Below are 7,770 nucleotides of genomic sequence, written 5' to 3'. Positions count from 1 at the left end.
TACCTTATCGAAGGGCAACAGTATGGTTCAAACCCAGACCTTCAAAGAGTTCAAATGGAAGCGAATGGCCTAAAGGTCAAATAATAAAGATTGATGTAGATGAGGAGAATTCGGAGATCATGAATGGGGGAAGTGATTATCCTCTAGTTGTATATGAAAAGGAGAGCCCTCGAATATGCATCATGAAGAAACTGTGATATATGCGAGGCAATTATGTGTTATGGCGGCTGAGGATTGGGAAAACGAGGAAGATTGGGTCTTGATTCAGTAGATGATTGGTGCTATGCAAATTCAAGCAGTTGGTCCAGTAGAAGAAATTGTTGATGCAATTCAGACATTGCATACCCCTATCAAGAAACAAGCTAAAAAGAATGAGAAAGAAAGTACTTGAAAGACTAGAACTAAAGGAAAAAAAAGGAGTGAAGCCGAAAAAAAGTGTTAATAACATAGATGTTTCAGGTGATGTTAAATCAGATATGCTACCAAGCATGGTTTATCTTCTGTTTCCTAATGATTAAGTCTTTAACTTGGAATACTAGGGGTCTATGTGGTTTGAAAAAGAAATTAGAGCTTCTTTGAATGGTAAAGAAAGAATGCCTTGATTTGGTTTTGCTCCAAGAGACTAAGATCTCTAGTCCGAACTTATTTGATGTTAAAGTTGTTTGGGGCTCTAGACCAATAATATTTTGCTGTACGAATTTTTTGAGTTTATCACGGGGTTTGTGGATAATTTGGTATCCCTCTGTTCTTAATTGTGAATGGTTATGTGTGAATGAATGGTCTTTATCATGCGTCTTTTTCCTTACTTCTGTTGGTATTCGTTTTTATGGTTTCAAATGTGTATGGTCTAAACTCTTCTAGTATCTGGCCAATGTTATGGAATGAGCTTTCGCATGTAGGGAATATGTTTCAGAGCCTTGGTTAATTGGGGTGACTTTAATATTATCTATTGAATATGTTTAAGACTAAAAATATTGTTGCTTTTGGTTATTAAAGGATCACAATCAACATTTATCTAAAATAGGAAAATTACAGATAGTATATTGTGCGCACAAGATGTTATTAGCTCTTGAATAGCTAGAAAAAACAGCTAGGATTGTTTGTAAAATTGCTTTTGAGAAAGCTTATGATAAGGTTAAGTGAAAGGTTCTTTTGAACACCGTGAGAGCTATGGGTTTTATTTTTTGTGAAAGATGGATATTGTGGATCAAAGGTTGCTTGGAAACAACACATTTTTCAATCATAATCAATAGTAAGCCCAAAGGGTTTTTTAAAGCTTCTAGAAGGATTCGTCAAGGGGATCCTTTGTCCCCTTTTTTATTCACAATAATGGGAGAGATCTTTAGTGTGATACTTACCTCGGTGGTATAGTTAAGGATGTTGAATGGTTTCCAAGTAAAATCTAATGGGACGATGGTGTGACACTTGAAATATGCAGACGATACATTAATATTTCACGGTGCAAATGAGATGGAAATACAAACTCTCAAGAGATTTCTTACAATTTTTTAGGTTGTTACTGAACAAAAAGTAAATTTACAAAAAACATATGATAGGAGTAGCTTGAATGAAGAGGTGAAGGAGTATGCTAGAAAGATGAATTGTGGTACTGAAGTTTTTCCTTTAAAATATATTGGTTTGTCTGTTTTTTATAATGTCAGACCTATATCTTTATGGGATCCTTGGATACAACGCATGCAATATAAATTGGACTCATAGAAATTCAAGTTATTATCCTTAGGGGGTCATATAACTTTAATTAAAGTTGCATTATCCAACCTAGCCATTTATTATATGTCGTTGTTTAAGATGCCAAGTAAGATTGAAGAAAGATTGGAATGTATTATGAAGATATTTCTGTAGGGGGATACTTAGGAAAATAATAAATATAATTTGGTTAAATAGGCTAAAATTTATACTCCAATCTGTGATGGGGGGGGGGGGGGAATAAAACTTTGAAAATCATGAATAGTGCATTACTAACTAAGTGGTAATAGAGATGTGCACAGGAAAAAGATCAACTATGAAGGAAAATTCTTGAAGAAGAGTATGGAGAATATATGGAACTTGGGTTGGTGGCAAAAGGGGCAAATAAAATGGTATATTGTATATTTGGAAAGGTATTTTGGCTCACACAGTCTTTTTCCTTAGCAACTCAAGAAGGGTAGTAGGGAAGGGTGATACTGTTAGGTTTTGGCAACAAAAATGGATTGGCGATTGTGCTCTAAAAACTCAATTTCATAATTTATTTGCTAAGACCAATTCAAAAAGTTGTATGGTAAGTGAAATGGTGGAAGGTAGATGCTTTTCTTTAAGGCAGAATGTGAATTATTCATATAGAAGGGTTAATGAAGTTGCCATTAATGAATATATGCAGTGCTTATGTGTGTGCCAATAATTTTATTACTGCCCTGATGTACAAAATAGAGTTGTATGGGAACCAAGCGGGAATGGATCTTTTATAATAAGCTCAGCGTATAACCCGATGTTTGAAATTAGATAGTCTAATAAAGATGCAGGAAAACTGTGGAAATGGTATGTAACATTGAAGATTAGTGCTTTTTTGTGGCTACTAAAGTTGTGCAGTATTTTGACTATTAATATGCTAAGGAAAAGAGAACAAATTATAATGAATGTATGTATTTTGCACAAGAAGGAAGCGGAGTCAATTGATCATCTGTTTCTTAACTGTTCTTTTGCTAAGGTTGTGTGGAATCAGGTGTTAGTATGGCAGAGATTCAGTATTAATTGTCCAATGAGGATTGATGATATGCATGGAGATTGGTTGACAACAGGGATTAATAAGAAGGGTAGGGTCATTTGGAAAACTGTAAGGGCTATGGTGGTGTGGGAGATATGGAAGGAAAGGAATAGGAGATGTTTTGAGAGTAAAAGTTAATCTCTTGCTTAACTGATAAAAAAATTTGTATGGTGATTGTTGAATTTTTAATCATTAACCAAGATTGGTGGGTTGTTTAGAATGGATATGATGTATGATCTTAATGTGTTAATAAGAGAGAGATCTATGAAGAAAATTAAGATAAGTTTATGAGAAATTCCCAAGTATTGGCTGGGTTAAACTTAATTTTGGTGGGTATTCAATGGGAAACCCTGGTCAAGCGGGTGTGGGAGGAATAATTAAAGATTGGTAAGGCAAAGTTATGTTGAAGTATCATGGACCGGTAGGGGTAGTGACTGTGAATGAGGCTGAACTTCGAGCAGTGCTTCAAGGGATTAAATTGGTGAAGGAATTTCAAAAACCATTGGAAGTAGAAGGGGATTCTATGAATATTGTCAAATGGATAAAGAAAGAAGCTGTATATCCATGGAGATCTCATAGTCTAATCTATGAAGTGAATGATTATTGTAAGGAGATGGAATGTATTGTTAAACATATTTACTAAAAAAAGTAATATGGAGGCGGATGGACTTGTAAAACTGGGTGCATATGATAGCAGTTTAATTGTTGACAGGTTATGGGAAGTAGTTTTGCTATACATTGTTAGTTTTTTTTGTAACTTGGATTTGAGTGTCTTTGTTTTTAGCATTGAGGCATAGTTCTGATGTAAAGTTGGTTTCGATGAATAGATCAAAGTGATTGATCTTAAAAAAATAGAGAGAGATAGGGAAAGTTTTCTTTTCTTTTGAATTCGTACTTTTAAGGGGAGAGAGATATAGAAACTAGAGAGCACATAAGAGGGAGTGAGACGAGAGAAGAAATTTTATTTTCTTTAAAACATCATAAAATCTTGAAAAAGAGAAATTTATGGAGATTTAGTTCTAAAAATTAAGAGAGATGATATAAGGCGAAGGTGAGAGAAAGAGACGTGTGGTAGAGAGAGAGGAGAGAGGTGCATAACAAGGAAATTTGAGAAAAGTAGACGTCTATCTATTATTTTACTCTACTCCTCCAAACCTACGATATTTATCTAATCTTTATTTTCTCTATATCTCTTCTTGACTTCTCTCTCATGTTATTATGTGGATCTCTCCATGTCTTCTCTCTTTTCTCTCTGCATGACTTCCCCTCCCCCTTTCTCTCTCCCTCCCCTATGATATTCTCTCTCTTCTTCTTCTCCACAACCCTGTCATTTTCTACTACCTTTCTCTCTTATCTCATTGTTTGTTTAGAAATTCCCTATTTGTTTATTGGTAATAGGGCTTTTGTTTTTGGTTTGTGGCTTTCTTGTTGATGAGTGATATGTTCAATTTATTGCATATATTTGAGCATACTTGGGAAATTGAGTAAGAAACTAATTACAAGGTATGATCTAACTATGTGAGTATGCTTTATATTACTATTCGTCTATTTTCTTTTTTGAGGTTTTAATAATTAATTATAAGTATTTTTGTAAGATTATTAAGATAAAAATTTATTGGTTATATCGTGTATTATGATTTCATTATACCTTTTTTAATATTTTTACTAGAGATTAAAAATTTTAAGTAAATAATATTTTCTTTGATATTAGACATTATTAAAAAATAAAATTACGTATAAAATAAATTTTGAATTTTTGTGCTTATTAATTTCATGTATGGAAAATATTTTAAACAATTTTTATTTTTACAATAAATTATTTTTATGATCATTTTAAATAATATATGTTTTTAAAGATTTTTACCATGGATTATATTTTTTGAATAAATAACATTTTCTTTGATACAAGACTCACCACTAAAAAGAAAATTTCCTTAAAAAATAGAATGTGAATTTATATACTTATTAATTTCATGTACGGCCAGTCTTTTAAATAATTCTAACGTTATAAAAAATAAAATCTATTTTTGAAAGAAATTTTTTTTTAAGATCACTTTTAAATAATAAATTTATTTTTCAAATTCTCTGATTCCCTTTAACGTAAAAACGCCTGATAGGCATAGAGATCAAATATCCAGAGATATTTTTAAACTGAAAACTCCATAATATCGTCCAATATGAAATTTCATAATAATACAATGGAGCTTGGCACTTTTACTCCTTCTCACTATTACTCCACTTGACATGTTCAATGCCCATAGCTCTGGATTAAAGGTGCTGACCATCTTTATTTGCTTCTAAAAGGGCTCATATTACTAATAACGTGTAAATGCATAATTTGATTAATAAATATCTTCTTTTTGTGCATGTCAAGATGTCTTTAGTTCAGCGATACTTGGCTTTGTTAAACACTGGCAACAAGTAAGTCAACAAAAAATTGAAAATTTGTTAACTTTTAGTGGTAAAGTAGTTTATCCATGAGCATACAACTTGCATTGAATTATTCAATAGTTTGTGAGTCATATTCTTATACATGCACAAAGTCCTAGTAGAAATATGGTTATCCTTATTTGATTAAATATTTTCTTTTTTTAAAAGTTTTAAGTTATAAACATTGAGTTTACCTTTTAGCATAAATATAAGAAACTCTTTAATAAATATAATAAATATAGAGCTATAATAAAAATTAAAAGTCGTAGAAACTAAAAATACATTATTAACTCTAAGCTACTAGATGGAATTAACAATATCCATTAATATTTTTGTGTGCCTAAAAATATTAGGACAAAGCATCACAGTTGATAATATTTAGATATAGAACCCATGATAAAGAGTAAGAAATATTTAATTATTTTATAAATTTTTCCCAAATATTGCTTTTTCATTACATAACCATTTTAATTACCCAACCCCCTCCTCCCCCCAAAAAACAAGTGCTGTTTTTATAAGGCCGACGCTCTAAACAATCAAAGTAAGGTGCACCTTCAAATAGTGTCGAGAAATGTGGTTTCAATATTTGAAATCTTTATGATAGCCGTAAAATTTATCTTCATCTCTAACTATAAAATTTAATGCTTTAAAAATAGTGCAGATCGAGTTGATCTATGAAATTTTGAAAATTGACAGTTCAAAAAATGCATTACAAGAAGCACTACTTCCAAATTTTGAAATCTATTTTTTCTCATATCCATGCATCTTGAGCTTGAGATGAACTATTTGAGGATTTTTTGGCATTAAAACAACCTCTTCTGGTGAAATTTTTGAGATACGCCTTAATTTGATTGCTTAGAGCTTTGCACTAATTTTATAAGGCCGAGGCTCTAAACAATCAAAGTAAGGTGCACCTTCAAATAGTGTCAAGAAATGTGGTTTCAATATTGGAAATCTTTGTGATAGCTTTAAAATTTATTTTCATATCTTATTATCAAATTTAAGGCCTAAAATATAGTGAGGATCTAGTAGATCTATGAAAATTTGAAAATCATGAAAATTGATGGTCCAAAAATGCATTACAAGATGCATTATTTCCAAAACTTGAAATCCATTTTTTCTCATGTCCATGCATCTTGAGGTTGAGATGATCAATTTGATGATTTTTGGGCATCAAAAATAACTTCTTCTAGTAAAACTTTTGAGGTGCGCCTTAATTTGATTGTTTAGAGTCTCACACTTTTATAAACTTTTTCCTGTAATAATTAGCAAATATTAAATAGCTTTTTCTATATTATTACAATGCAATCTTGGATTGGTTTATAAGAAAATTTGATGAATAAAATTCAAATTCACAATGTAATCTTTTTGGACTACTAATTTAATTATTTTTACTTTTTGGATGCTTTACTATTTTTTTATGATATGAATTGTTGTATGTGTAAATGCAGATATGAACTACAAATAGATTTCAATATAGGTATATATATAAACATACACATTTATGTAGATACTTATATATTATACAAACATGTTGTGTCTAGATGTAATTTTTTAGAGTTTATATTTCTGACACTCGTATCTGTGTCATAAATAAATACTCGTATCTGTGTCTATGCAACATTGTTTCAAACAATGTTAAATACCCATTACAAGTTGAGTTTCAGGAAAGAAAGTGACAATGAGAAAGAATTCATGACACCTGGAATATTACAAATGCGTTTCTTAAATTTAGGTTTGAATAATAGATTTCAACTAATTTCGACACCTTTTCTTGACTAAAACAGAAGAAAAAGAAAAAAAAAAAATACTGCTTTCATCCAAGTTTGGTCGTGTCAAAGCCTAGTCATCGTTAGCTCTCCATTTATGTGAAAAGTACTTAAAAACAAAAATCCATGGCAATGCTATTCACCGTCATTATTGATAAATTGTTGTTCTTGTAAAACCACTCATGATACAAATATATTTTCTTAATGAGTGTCCTGTGCAAAATTATTCATGTTTCCCATATAAGTAAATTTATTTAAAACCTTATTGTTGCTACCTACACAGCAAACATCAAACCTATGTAATTCCTGTTTCCCGTCATCCAATTTGAATAAACAGTTGTGATAGCTTCAACCATAATGTCACGAGTAAGCCTGAGCATCTGATCTTCGATGAGTAACGCAAAGTAATTTTATTTTAGAAATTATTTTGATGTGAAATTTGAGATGTGCCCACTTGCTATAAGGTCACCTAATAAAAAGAAAAAAAAAAGTGTTCCTAATAAAAAGACTAAAGTATTCATAACTTATAGTATCGGTTGGTAATTTTATTTTATCAAAAATATATATATATTCTTGTAAAATATCCCAATTATGTTAGAACAATTTTCGATGAATTACAAATAAAATAATTTAGTAGCAACACTATGACTAAAGATGTACCAGCTGTCCATTTAGATTGGACAGATAGGAAGAATGTCGCATAAGTTTTCGTTATTTATTTGGATGCAATTTCTATAATGCCTTATGAGAAAAAATTCAGGCCTTACCTCGAGACCTCGTTCGAATAATACTTTGAGCATAAGAAATCTT

Source organism: Amborella trichopoda, chromosome 8 (assembly GCF_054954075.1).
Source record: "Amborella trichopoda isolate Santa Cruz 75 chromosome 8, AtrichopodaSantaCruz75HAP2 v2.0, whole genome shotgun sequence".
Taxonomy (NCBI): Eukaryota; Viridiplantae; Streptophyta; class Magnoliopsida; order Amborellales; family Amborellaceae; genus Amborella; species Amborella trichopoda.
The sequence above is the reverse complement of the archived record's forward strand: the minus strand, read 5'-3'. Positions refer to the sequence as shown.